General features: G+C 41.0%; 1 protein-coding gene across 1 annotated transcript in view; it reads left to right on the plus strand.

The window, feature by feature from the left end:
* rem2 (RAS (RAD and GEM)-like GTP binding 2) overlaps positions 1-14,683 on the plus strand; it is a 36,769-nt gene that overhangs the window by 6,115 nt on the left and 15,971 nt on the right. The window lies entirely within an intron of this gene.

Consider the following 14,683-nt stretch of genomic DNA (forward strand, 5'->3'; position numbering starts at 1 on the left):
CTCTGTCTTCTTTTTTACACATTTAAACCAGTTCTGTGTCCCTTCTCACTCAATGCCCTCTTTCTCTTCCCACTCTTTATAATCTTTGCCTGTACTGAAGAACAGGGAAAGCCATTTGTCTGATTTCACGTGTAAAGAGGTGTAAAGAGAGTGCATTCCTACTTTTGCTTTTACACCTACTTGTGCGTTTGCGTGTGTGTCCTCCACTGTAGAGGGAATCCTGGAGAAGCGTTCGCTGTACTTGATCTCTTTGAAGTTCTCTCTCTCAAAAGTGGGAATCACTCAATAGTTAACAACATATGTTTCGATTTAAATCTGCTGAAAAAAAACGACTTCTTCGCAGGCTAAAATTGCTCCTGCTACGCATCATCGGTCTTTACAGTTGAACAGTGCGTGCAAGTTAATGTGACCTGGTGGTGGTGATTGTCGTAGCAGGAGAAACTTGAGCACCAGCAGCCAGCTTGTCAAAAAAAAAGATCCTTTTGACACAGAGCGTATTATGCAAAACCAAAAGGCGTGCAGTTATTAATGGCTGTTAATAATGTGATGGAACAGTAGAGCCCTCTAATTAGTATGTAGGGTAGATCATCCTATTCCAGATGTCCACTGGGCTTTCTCTTTTCTTAAGGTTGAATTAGTCACATTTAACTCAGGAGCATCCACAGCAGGGGTGCTCACTTCTTCACTTTTCCTGGTGCCCCTTTCTCACCTCCAGTGTTGTTGCCTTGCAGTCGTTGTGTTTGAATACCCTCGTCTGTTCTTTCGGTGGCTTTTTTTCGTGCTTGCTCGCCTCATTCTGCTGGTTAAATCTTGCTGAGAGTTAATTATATTTGTTATTATGTGCGTGTTTATACAAGGCAGGGCATTAAGGCTGAAGCAACAGAAGCAGTACAGCGGGGAGCTTGGAAAGACTCCAGGGCCGTCTGCACTTGGTGGGGCGAGGGGCAGCAACCCTGTTCAGCATCGCGTTTATGCTAGTATTTTGTTTTGTTTTGTTTTGCAGTAATGCCACTAGATACAATATATATGCACACAGTGTCTAAAGGCAGAGTGTCCCACATACAAACAATCAGGTGCAGAAACAGATGTCATCCAGATGTCTAACGCGTGGCCGGGCATTGAACTAGCACAACATTAACCGCCGGGCACTCTCCATCCCAAGAGGCCAGGCTTCTGGTCTTGTAGTGAGCCGCAAGTGTTCTCCATGGGGCAACCCATCCTATACCCAAGTTACCATAGCAACATGCACAGACACACACACACATACGCACTCAAATGTGGCTGAATTAATCACTCACTCGCTCACGCATGAAATGATGCTGGAATAGTCAGCATCCAACCCTGCTGGCTTTGGGGCTTCATCCGTTCTCTGGCCTGGCCCCATCCTCTTCCTTTCCCAGCAATGCAAACTGCCAAAAAAATGTGAAAAGGTGGCATTTACACCCATAGATTGCTCCTTCAAGTACTTCTCGGTTCGACTCACAACTGATTGGTACATGGACGTCAAGTCGGAGCTACAATTTTCCCCGAACTGCAGGGAGCGTTGCACAACAAATCACAGGTAGAGCGCACCGTAAGGGCAAAAGAACCTGTAAATATGTACAGACTGTACCCGCGTGCGTGAATGCACACTCTGCATCGGCCTGGTCAAATGTGTAAAACAACACCAGCAAACACAGCCACAGAAGGCTGAGAGTCTGCTTGGCCAGACACTGGGACGTTGTGAGTGTTGATGACGTTATAGGGATAGGATGGTTTAAATAAGTCACGATGTGCCAGAAATAGAAACACTGGCACACTTGGCGTTGACCTAGCCAGCCTATGTTGTCCTCCACTCTAAGCCTGAGATTGGTCATTGATTTAAGCTTTAAACAGCCAGTAGGGTCTCTGTGTCAAAGACCAAGTGGACACCTTTTCCCTAAGTGAGTCCTGAAGTTTCCATTGTTATTTGATAGCTTAAAATCTTTATATTTATTGTAAGCAACCAAAACGTGCAGCCTCAGGCCTGGAAGAATGTAGGGCAATGATGCACAGTATGCGTGTTTATCAGCATGGAGTGAGGAGAATTTGCTGCTGCACCTAAGGGTAGGATCGTTTATTATGTTAAAGCAAGTCAGGATGCAATTTGGAAGAAGATAATTGCTGCTTGACCACATTTCTTATCTCAATTAGGAAGGAAGAAAAACACAGTTCAACCAGCCAATTCTTGGAGTATTGAATTCTGTCCAGAGAAGCAACTCCCTGGACATTTTTCCCTTTCCTGTTTTGCTGTTGTTTAGTCTTAAGAGAGTCATTCTGCACTATTTACGGTTCCCCATTTCTTGCCCAAATCCATATAAGCTATTATACCTAAGCAGTTCTGTTTGTTTTAGTCTCCGGTGGGACACTCATCTTGTGCAGATAAGTGTGTAAACAAAAATAAAGGTTGAAGTCACAGTTTTGTGTACTATATTTAAGAGATCAATGTCAACTAGAGAAATTGATTTACTGTATATAAGATTTATACTGTTGGTCACAAGTAGATGAACACGACATCAACAAAAAGCATGTTGTTTAGCATTAGCGCTCCGCTAACCCTGCTGCTAACTCTGCTAGCTGCTTCAGCTATCCATTAGCCTGTTTGTTGTTTCTAGTCACTGTACCTAGTAAACACCAGCATAATTTGACATCAGTAGCTATCTAGCATGGTAGCTAATGTAGGGTGACCACATTTTGATTTCCAAAAAAGAGGACACTTAGCTCAATCATGAAGAACTTGCTTAAAGAAACATATTTAACATATTTAAACGATGCCTTCACTGTGCGGTTAATTAATTGTGAAAAAAATATGTCATATAGGCTTTTACAAGTCAACAAGTGCAAAAAAAGAACTTAAAAACCTCTGGAATTAAATAATGGTACAGAAATAATGCTTAATCTGCATAAAAAAAATTACCAGTATGAGGGCTAGACTGGGAGAAAAAATTGACCAGGGTATTTTGACTGGAGACCGGCCCACCAGGTATTATAGGAAAAACCATAAAGCCAAAAAAACTTTGGTTGTAAGATTCAGATAATTATTTTTTAAAATCTAGACATTTTAAATGAGAATAAGAAAGAAAGGTATTTCTTTGTGCCCCCTTTTCCCTGTTAATGCCCAACCTGGCCCCCTGGCAAAACTTTGCTAGACCCGCCCCTGCACAGTTACCAGCTGTCAGCTACATAGAAAAGGATCCTGGTGTTATTTGTCTCTCAGAAACAGTTCATAACTTCCCTTCAACTCATATATGCCCACCTTAAAGGTAACCCTGTTTCTCCATCACCTGTTTAGCTCTGATGATTCAGTAAGGACATTTCCTGGTTTCATCTTCATGTTTCCCTCTCACCACATATCCAAACCGATATCATATCACTATCAGTAACATCATAGCACCCGCCCACCTGTATAGAAACTCCGTCATGCTAGCTAGTACGCAGTATGAGTTATTGTAACTGACTGTAAAAAGTTAGCACAATGAAAATAAACTACACCTAAATTTGGTTTATATCTGACCCAGATAGACTGCAGGTCATAACTTCACCTGAAGTTCAGTTCACCTGACACTCGGACCGGCGGCCGCCTCGGGTCTCTCCTCCTCCTGCCTCCCGTTTCCCTCATCCACCTGCTAGCCTCTGTGGAAGCTCCGCCATAGACACCACCAAATAACTGAGTTATTTTTACACACCGGCCAGCATCTGGCCAATCCACCACCTTTGATTGTTTATACCGTTACAAAACAACAACAAAACCATCGGCTGTAAAAACGAAAAATCACCATCGGCCCACCAGGCAAATGCCCGGTATGCCCGATGGCCAGTCCAGCTATGGTCAGTACGAGGGAAATTTCTTTTGCAGTTCGTCTGAAAAGATGCACTTGCGCTTTGGGATCGTTTGAACATCATTAGGCGCGTTGCTGCGCGCTGTCAGTCCTGTCCTTGAGTGCAGAACAAGCGCTCACAAAGCAGCAGTTCGGGGATGACGTCACACACATGGGTCCTCGAAAATCCCCCCGGACAGAACGTGAAAAGTGCACATGTCCGGGGAAAAGAGGACGGTTGGTCACCCTAAGCTAATGGTAAAAATTTGCTGACCTGGCTTGTTTCAGATGGATTGACTTATTACCCTCAGCTTCTTTGTTATGTCAGTGTCTATCAGTATTGGCAAAGAATAAAGAAAAGAATAAAAAAAAGATGGGAGAAATAGCCTTCAACCATGTTATGAGTGTTAACACTGCATAGCTTGTACATACGTCGGGCAACGTTCTTTTTTAAAATGATAAAATAAGAGTAATAATGGCAAAGAACAATCTAATGTTAGCAAGGTTTTTCTAAGCCCAAAAGTCAGATCAAACCTTATAATTCTATGGTCATGGAACAATTCTGATATTATTAATACTTTATTGTGTTTTGGAAAGAAATCCTCTTTTATCCTCAATGTACATAGAGGTCATGGGTCAAGAACAGAGCAGCATCTGGGCAGGGATTCAGGGATTTACTAATAGACAGTTCTGCAGGGAGCTGGTTCCACACACTGACATATTTCAGCTTGAAACTAGGTCATGCAGGGACACCCATTACTACTTTATCCTTTTGTGTATGTTCTGCTTGTGCACTTGTGTGTGTCTGAGGTGGCGTGCAATAGTCTCCATGGTGCACTAACGGTCTTTATGGTGTACTAAGTCTATGCTGTGATGCCAGCTTTATTCAGCAAGCTGTGGTCATTCATGGTTGGATTATGGAATGGGTATGTGTGTGCAGGCGTGTGTCTGACTTACTCAGTGCAGGCCAGATGGACTCAGATATATGTTTCCTTAGGGTTGTCTTTGTGCAGCAGTAAGTAAGTAAAAGAGAAAGAGCGAACCCACTAACTCGGCATTCCATCTGCACTAAGCTTCATCATCCTATTATCAGATTTTGACTACCACAGAGCAAGGTGCTCCTCTGTCCTCTCTTCTTGCATTTGCTCCGCCTTCCTCCTTTGTCCTTTTCCTTGTCATTTTCTGTTCCTCCATTCATCACCTTCGCATCTTTATTGATCTTCCTGCTCTTTCATTTTGCTCTGACAGCCAGTCAGTCAGACAAATACAGCACAGGCCAAAGAGGCAGGCGTGTGGAAAGTGCATGTGATTACTTTTCAGAAAGATGAATGGAGGCTATATACGCCTATATATATATATGTCTGTGTATGTTTGTGAAAATTGTGTGGGGATGTGCTTGACCCTTTTGTTTCCATGTAAAGGCCCTAAAGTAGCTTTGCTTATGTATTTTGTGCTGCAAAGCAAACAGCTTGCAGTCATTCAGGATGTGTGTTTGAAGCAGTGAGAGGATGCTCACACGTCCTCTCAAAAAAGGGCCAAATGCTCTGATTCAGCCTATTTTTTTTAAACCACAACTGGAGGGGATAATAGTCTGAGTGCTCACAGAGCCACAACATGTTATGCAAATCATGCCTGATAAGTGATTCATTGTCCTCACTGTTAATGGATACTGATGTAGTGCGTGGCACTAGCCAGCATGTGAGTGGTTTTTAGAGTGCATGCTAATCTATGTGTGTGTGCATGTGTGGAAAAAGTTGTTTTTATAAAAAAGCTAAAAAAAAAAAACACAACAATGCATGAAAATTGGTAATCTTTCCAGTTTAATGACAGAGTCGTGTAAAGAAAATAGTCCTTTAAAACGCACATTTGATCGTCTTTGAAACATACAGATAAAAGTGTTGTGCTTGAACAGTAAAAGCCTTCTGTGCTGAAAAGCAAATTTATGACCACTCGTCCACCCCAAATTATTTCAGCTGCAAAGTCAACTCATTTTAAATCCCCCACAACATCACAATGAGGATTCAGATCTGAACTTTAACTAGTCCTTTCAGTAGCCCTCTATTTAATATTTGGATTTACTACTTTTGTCCTGTCACAAAGTCAGCTTAAACTGATTAAACTTCTACTTTTGGACCAATGGTCACGATTATCTTCAGGCACTTTTTGATATGATGCAGAGTTCATAATTGAATCAAGGATTACAAGCTGCCCTGTCTCTCAGGCTGTATCTCCTTAAAAGCTATTCTTGGTCTGCACAAATTATATCTGCTGTTCCTCTGTACAAACAATTTCTTAGAAAAACACATCTGTAAATCAGACATTCTGCTCTGGGGCAGAATTTACCGAGGTGGTAAGTCCCGGGCAGGCTGTCTGTCTGACATCAGCAGCATTTTTAATTCTTATTCTTACTTTTATTTTTTCATGTCTATTTAAGCGCAATTTATGACAGTATGTTTGCACTGAAGCACCGCAGCAATTTCCTAATGTTGTAAACCTGCTCAACATTTGGCAATAAAACCCTTTCTGATTCTGATTCTGATTTGCAGAAGATCTTTGCTATGATGAGCAAAACACTCTAGGCTCTGCCCCCACCCCCCCACCCCCCCCCAAGGAATTTGTATATGAAACGCCATTGAACCCTTCTATTTGACTGTTTCTAACTGATTTACTCGATTATATTCCCTTCATTACAATTTTTCGGACTCTTTTGGTAAAATCACTCTCCATCATTTTATCTGTTCTCAGAACTAATCCATATACACAACCTGACACACACAAAAAAAACCCCAACCCACAGTGTTCAGGACATGTGGTTCCTGGGGAAAACTAGCTTTTCTTCTTTATAATACAGTGAATGCATTACAGTGTACTTTGAATTACCTGCTAAGTTGAAGCCGACGAATGATTTGTTCAGCTTCAGAGTCACGTCTCGGTGCTGGGTCAGGCCCGAGGACAGGCTTTGATCCGATCTTTGATCCTTCGTCTGCAAACTTGCTTCATTTCAATGCTGCTGCGTTGGAGGAGAGGGTCGCTGGTCCAAAGTGGAAAAGAAATGCTTTGGTCTACTTTCACGAGGTTCACCTGACTCATACTGTTGAATTAATCATTGCACTAACAAGACATCTTATAAGACAAAAGCAGACACATTTTAAATATTTACTCTTGGAGGAGATTTGGAGGTTTATTTTATTTCTTTTTAACATAAGATAAACATCACCCAGGTGATTGTTGCAGAAATGACACAGTCTTCAACAACTCAGTGTTCCCACATTTTCAATCTTCACTTATTTTCATGAAATAACGAGAACATGATCTATCACATGAAATTTGTTTTAAGTTACTGTTCTTAATGTTGCAGTTTTCATCATCCTCCTTGTTCACCACCTATATGAGTCTTTAAAAAGTGCTGATTTTGATTCAGAGAATAGTGCAGAAACTTTGTTACACACTTTAAGCTTCTCAAATAGTTTCCACCAGTTCAAAATCAAGTGTTTGAAGTTTCAATGAGATGTACTCCAGCGCAGCTCCATCAATATTATCTTTGCCAGGAACAGGAAATGTGGAGACGTTAAGTCTTAGAAAGCCTTTTCTTTGTCATTTAGAACAGATTCTAACTAAAGCTTTATGTTTATGCTGTTTTTATGGCCCCTAAAAGTCAGCACTAAAACTAAGCATCATGAAGCTGAGGCTATCAATAACAGAGAAAGTAATGCACAGTCATAAATGATGGGTAACAGCATGAGGCATAAGGAGGAGTCGTTTGAGGATTTAGCCCAAAGCTACATTCACCCACAGAAAAAAAGGCCATTCTTTATTGATAATTTCAATATAGAGCCAGTATCACAACTGTAGCTTTGGAAACAAATATTGTTCCTTTATTTTAATCGGGGTCGCAGATGCCAACAGACTTAATAAACTAATCCGTAAGGCCAGCAATGTTGTGGGGATGGAGCTGGACTCCCTCAAGGTGGTGTCGGAGAGGCGGATGCTGTCCAAGACAAAGACAATGTTGGATAACACCTCCCACCCACTCCATGACATGCTGGTCAGTCACAGGAGCACGTTCAGTGAGAGACTGAGATTACCGAAAAGCACCACTGAACGACACAGGAAATCATTCCTGCCTGTGGCCATCTCCCTGTACAACGCATCCACTTAACACACTGTTTGCTGCTACAACTACACATGTTTCTTTTCCAACTATTTATTTATGAGTGACTTATGTATGTATGTATGTATATATATGTATATATTGTACTATTCTTAGTTAGTGTATTGTCTGTCTTGTCTTAATGTTGGTTTAAAATGGAGCACTGTAACAAAAAATAATTTCCCCCAGGGATCAATAAAGTATTCTGATTCTGATGACTGTGTAATCATCTGAGTCTGAGAAGCTCAGCCCCAGTGCAGGGAAAATTCAGACATATCTATTTATACATAATTATTCCTACCCATATGGGTAGGAATAATTATGTATGTTAATAATTATTAAAATAAAGATTTATATATATCTTTTCCATATATATGGAAAAGATATATATAAATCTTATAAAGTTTGTATCTGTCTTGTGTGAAACTTGTATGAAAAGCATACAAGAGTGAAAACAGATATAAGATCCCTTGAAAAATTATATAATGAAACTTGTATGTTTTGGATACTTACTAAAACAATATATGAAAGTAATGAGAAAGTGGCTACTTTCATGAGTAAATCATGTAAGCCTTATATGATTTACTCATGAAAGTGGCCACTTTCATGAGTAGTCACATATAAGTTTTTACTAGAGCAGGGCGATATGGCCCAAAATATTGATCACGATATATATTTGAAAATTTGCGATAACGATATAACTGACGATATAATTGATGTGAGACAAAATACAACTCCACAACATTACTAGCGCAAAAAGACAACCTTCCATTTATTTCACTAAAACAAGAAGCTGGTTTTTATGTACATTAAAGCTTTGTAAAAATGTAACAGTGCAAATGCAAATTTCTAGCTGAAAGTTTAACCAAAAGGCATTTCCAGTAGAAATGGGCTGACATATCCTGAGCATAACCATGTATAATATCCACTGAAGTTAAAAAGAGGTGCTTTGCAACATTAAACTGCAGTGTGCAGTACGTATGTTTCGGACCATAAGGTGCACGGGATTATAAGGCACATTAAATGGCCTGTATTTTATATAGCGCTTTACTAGTCCCTAAGGACCCCAAAGCGCTTTACATATCCAGTCATCCACCCATTCACGCACACATTCAAACACTGGTGATGGCAAGCTACATTGTAGCCACAGCCACCCTGGGGCGCACTGACAGAGGCGAGGCTGCCGGACACTGGCGCCACCGGGCCCTCTGACCACCACCAGTAGGCAACGGGTGAAGTGTCTTGCCCAAGGACACAACGACTGAGACTGTCCAAGCCGGGGCTCGAACCGGCAACCTTCCGATTACAAGGCGAACTCCCAACATTAAGCGAAACAAAGCAGTCAGATAAATCAAACTTTATTAAACTCATTCTTCTTGCTTCCTCCACTTCTGTACCATTGATTCATTAATGTTGAATTCTCTGGCAGCTGCTCTATTCCCATGTTGTTGCAGTATATTAATGACTAACCTCGTATTGTGGATGGATTATCTCAGTTGTTCTCCTGACTGAAGTTTCGTCCGTTTACAACATCCTGCCATGTGATTGCATTTGTCTCTAACCATGAGGAACCTTCACGTTAACTTTTATAAGTGGAAAAGTGTTAGTGTTCGTCCTCCAGCTTCACTGTTTACAGCGGGGAAAATAAGTATTTGACACATCAGCATTTTCATCAGTAAGGGGATTTCCAAGTGGACCATTGACACAACATTTCCACCAGATGTTGCCATCAAGCCAAATATTGACGTCATACAAACAAATCAGAACATATAAGTATACAAGTTAAACCACAATAAATAAAGTGAAATGACACAGGGAATAAGTATTGAATACATGGAGATAACAAGGGGCAAAATGACATAGAAAGCCAGGAGATCACCTGAAATCTGTCAGTATTGATAGAGAAATCCTGTCCCCTATCAGTACTAATTGATATCAGCTGCTTTAGTCCTAATTGATGGCCTATAAAGGCTCCTCATTACCCAGAAGGCACACAGGAAAGACTTCATGATGGGTAAAAGCAAAGAACTCTCTCAAGATCTTCGTAATCTTATCGTTGAAAAGCATTTTGATGGGAATGGTTATAGGTGCATTTCCAGAATGCTGAATGTTCCTGTGAGCACTGTGGGGGCCATTATCCGGAAATGGAAAGTGCATCAGTTCACCATAAACCTGCCACGATCAGGTGCTCCACACAAGATCCCTGTCCGAGGAGTCCAAAGAATAATCAGGAGGGTTCTCCAAGAGCCAAGAACCACTCGGACAGAACTTCAGGAAGACCTTGCATCAGCAGGTACTGTTGTTTCAAAGAAAACTATAAGCAATGCACTGAACCGCCATGGCATCCATGCACGCTCACCACGCAAGACTCCATTGCTGAACAAAAAGCATGTCAAGGCTCGGTTAAAATTTGCGCAACAGCATTTGGAGAAGCCTGTGGATTATTGGACGACTATAGTATGGTCAGATGAAAGCAAAATTGAACTTTTTGGCAGTCATTCTACACACCATGTTTGGAGAAGAAATGGCACTGCTCACCACCCCAAGAACACCATACCAACAGTCAAGTTTGGGGGTGGAAGCATCATGGTTTGGGGCTGCTTTTCAGCAAGGGGTACTGGCAGACTTCATATTATTGAAGGCAGGATGAATGGAGAGATGTACCGGGACATTCTGGATAAAAATCTGCTGCCATCTACCAGGAAGCTAAAAATGAAAAGAGGGTGGACATTTCAGCAAGACAATGATCCCAAACACAAGGCCAAGGAAACAATGAAGTGGTTTCAAAGAAAGAAAATCAAGTTGCTTGAATGGCCCAGTCAATCACCTGACCTAAATCCCATAGAAAATCTATGGAGAGAACTGAAGATTAAAGTTCATAAAAGAGGCCCAAGGAACCTTCAAGATTTAAAGACCGTTTGTGTGGAAGAATGGGCCAGAATCACTCCTGAGCAATGCAGACGACTGGTCTATCCATACAAGAGGCGTCTAGAAGCTGTAATCACCAACAAAGGCTTTTCTACAAAGTATTGAATAAAGTGTGTTCAATACTTATTCCCTGTGTCATTTCACTTTATTTATTATGGTTTAACTTGTATACTTATATGTTCTGATTTGATTGTATGACTTCAATATTTGGCTTGATGGCAACATCTGGTGGAAATGTTGTGTCAATAGTCCACTTGGAAATCCCCTTACTGATGAAAATGCTGATGTGTCAAATACTTATTTTCCCCGCTGTATGTTATGCTAACATAGCTGTGTCGCTAGCGATTACGTAGCCCATCATTATATACCAGCTAGCCCAACTTCAGTAACCCTACAAACGTCACTGCTGTTTAGTTTCCTGTCTTCATTTATGTTGGAAGTGATAGCAGAGCTGTACGTTTGAATTTTTTCAGAAATCTCTCAGTCAGAACATGCTATATCATGTTTAGGTAACTAGCGAAACTAGCGAGCTAACTTCCGCTAGCTTCCTGCTAACTTCTAACTCCGTTAAATGTAATACATTTTGTTTTCATGGATGCCTGGAAGTTAAACTTCATAGTTACACCTGGTAAAGCAGCAACGCTGATCGTTTTATTAAAGATGAAAGAATTTAGACAGTTTTTAACTCTCAGTGATGCTGCAGTGTTCGTTTGACCTGAAGTGTACGGAGTTTAGGACCCAGATTACTCCCAGATTTAAGAGCATCTTAGTCCGACAAATACGACAATAACGACGGCCGCTTGTATGTTCTGCAAAAAAATGTGCTTTGTTGTGTATCTGACAGACAAACACCACACCAGTTCCACATCACTGAAGTTGCACCATTTTTACAAACCAATTCTGGTTCATCTGTTTCACTCAACAATCGGCCATGTGCGTATGAAAACAAAGGCACTGCGCATGCGCGTTTTACTCATATTCTATCGCGATATTTCATTTTCCTATCGTTGCCTAACATTATACCGGTATTACCGTGAACGGTATAATATGGCCCAGCCCTAGTTTTTCCATATGGGTAGATAGTCAAACTTATGGATCAGATCCAGGGATATGTGAATATTGAATGTGTTATTCCAAAACAAATCTACTACTCTGACTTCTTTCAACTCTACTGAGAAGTCCTCCAGACTTTGAAACTTAGCACTAAAAGGTTTCCCTCAAAAAAAACGAAGTGGTCCCAGGACTGATGAACACTTCTTTTGTGTTTCTGAGCATTTAGCTGTGCCTCCTGTGTTGCGCTTGTCTGAATATCGCTGCCTTTTGTCTGTCTTGCTTTCATTTCAATTCCTGGTTTATTTTAAAGGTTAGTTCTTTTTGTGGATATTTGGGTTTTTAATTCCTTCTTTTATTCCCTTCCCTACCCTTGTTATTTTCTTGTTTGACTTCACCCTGGTGTTTACACAGTTTGCATTCATCCTGCTGGCTCTCTGCATTTGGTTTCCTCTTCTTCAGTTGCATTGGTTTGTTGGATTTTCACATTTTGGCAAAATGTTGTTCAATTCAGCCAGACGAGTCCCTGTTTTTAATCTTGATAATTCCATTAAATTCCCCTGAATGCTCTATTAGTACTGTGTGAATGTTGTGGATGATTGTATGTGCACGCGTGCCTGGCTTTTGTATTTGTGTGTGCATGGGAGGAGTTGGTATTGACAGATGGCCTGCTCTCCGTGAACAGAGAGAAGCTGCTTAATCAAGAGAGGGAGAGAGTTGGCGCTGTCCCGAGTTGCTCTGCCTCCGTTTGATAGAGAGGTGTATTTACTTGGTCACGGCCTTCTTCCTGGATCGGTTCATTGCCCATCTAATCGATGTCTACTCTATTTTTGTACGGCTTTTCTCGCAAAGATTTGTCCCTGATTCTTTCTCTGTCTTGTTTTCATTCTTCCTCCTGATCCCCCCCCCCCAATTCATCAGTGACAGGTGGCCGGTGGCTCCCGTCCCCCTCCTTCCTTTTCCTCTGCTTGTCTTTTGCTGTGTGCTGTCAAACAGATAGCCTGCCAAGGTGCTCCCCATGAATTTCCTGCTCCGGGGTCTGATCGGGCAGTTCTTGGCCGCTTCAGATTGTTTGAATTTTTCAGCCGTCTGAAACTCTCTGGAGGGCTGGGATGTTTACCTTGGGAGCTGTAGATGTAGGGCACAGGCATGGGCACGCTCACACAAGCAGACTGTATGCGGTCCCAATTCAGCAGGCAAATTGGATCATCTGGTCGAAATAAGTTATTTTTTATTGATCCAGTCTTTTGTGGTTGTGTCCTATTTTCAGCTGAACTATGAATAGATTATGTCTGCTGATGGAATGCTATAGATTTAAGGTTTTGGATTAAACCAACCATCAAATATAATTCCTTTATTTTACAGTAAAGTCAAGAGAAAAGCTCCAAGCTAAAGAATGTTATATAAACTTAATTCTCTGCTATTGCGCCACAAAATGGGAACAGAAATGCACTGCACTTGTATTCCTTTATAGCTAAAGACTGCATGCATAGTCTGTGTTTCCCAAAGACTGGATATAAAACTTTGTACTTTCCACTTTATGGTTCTATTTTCATAATGGTTCCTGTATTATCGACATGTAGCCTCGAGAACGAGGCCTGACATTACACTGTGTGGTTTGGTTTCAGGTTTCTGTCTTTGGGAGAAAAATGGTTTGTATTGATTCAGTTTGTTCAACATAAGATGAAATGTCTTTCGTTTTAACCGTTTTGACCCCACTGACCCATTCACAAATCTATATTTCCATGTGCACGCTATTGTGGAGAAACTTTGCTGAACCCACAAAACCTCAGTGTCATGTTGTCATTGTCATGAAGGGAGCAGTTAGCTATGGATGCAAATATGTTCCTATGCACTAATAGCATTTGCCCGATGGCAATAGCTATTAGTGCAAAAAGACCTTTGGTCCTATCAAAGTCTATGGGGAAACCGCTTTATCTCTTAACTTTTGTAAACATTTAACTGCTGAGTTCTTGAGGTCAGTCATTTGATTTGGGTCATACTGAATAAAAAAAGCCAAGTCTCGGTTACACCATGTTTCAAAATTGAGCATTATCCTGGGTATGAAACACGCAACTGCATGACTTGTCAATCACAAGTTGTTTGCCAAAGACTGTGTAGTATCACAGTCAGACCCACCCCTCCACATCATATGCATTTTTTAGCAGTCATGGAGGTTATACTGTCTCTGGGACTGACTTTATATTGAAGCCAGTCTCAAGTGGTTCTTCAAGTAACTGCAGCTTTTTCAGTTTAGCTTTATTTTTCCAAACCAGGAAAAGTTTCAGCTTGTACATCTTGTCACTTGGCAGATCTTTTTAGTTTTATAGTTGGTCTCCTGCAGTGAATACTTTCTCTTTAACAACAAACAGCAGAAAAACTAACTAGGTTCTAGCTTTAATGTTTGCCGTGGGTGCTGTTAGTGTACAGCAGTTTATCAAGGAAGGTTGGTGGTTTGATTCTTGGCTGCTGCAGTCTGCATGCCAAATGCCATCGGGAAAGATACTAAGTCCAAGTTTCTCCGATGCGTTCACTGGAGTGTTAGACAGAAAGCATAGAAAAAAGTGTTGGTCTACATAAGGCATGTTTTATAAAGGGCTTTGATTGCTTAAGTAAAGTAAAAAAGCGCTATATAAGAACCAGTCCATTTATCATGGCTTTAATGAAAGTCTAATCTCCCTGACCACAAGGTCAAACTTAAATGTAAAAGCACGTTTTA

The sequence above is a fragment of the Copadichromis virginalis genome, linkage group LG18, assembly GCF_057382275.1.
Source record: "Copadichromis virginalis isolate Kocher_CV1m ecotype Utaka linkage group LG18, C_Virginalis_male_GT1.1, whole genome shotgun sequence".
NCBI lineage: Eukaryota > Metazoa > Chordata > Actinopteri > Cichliformes > Cichlidae > Copadichromis > Copadichromis virginalis.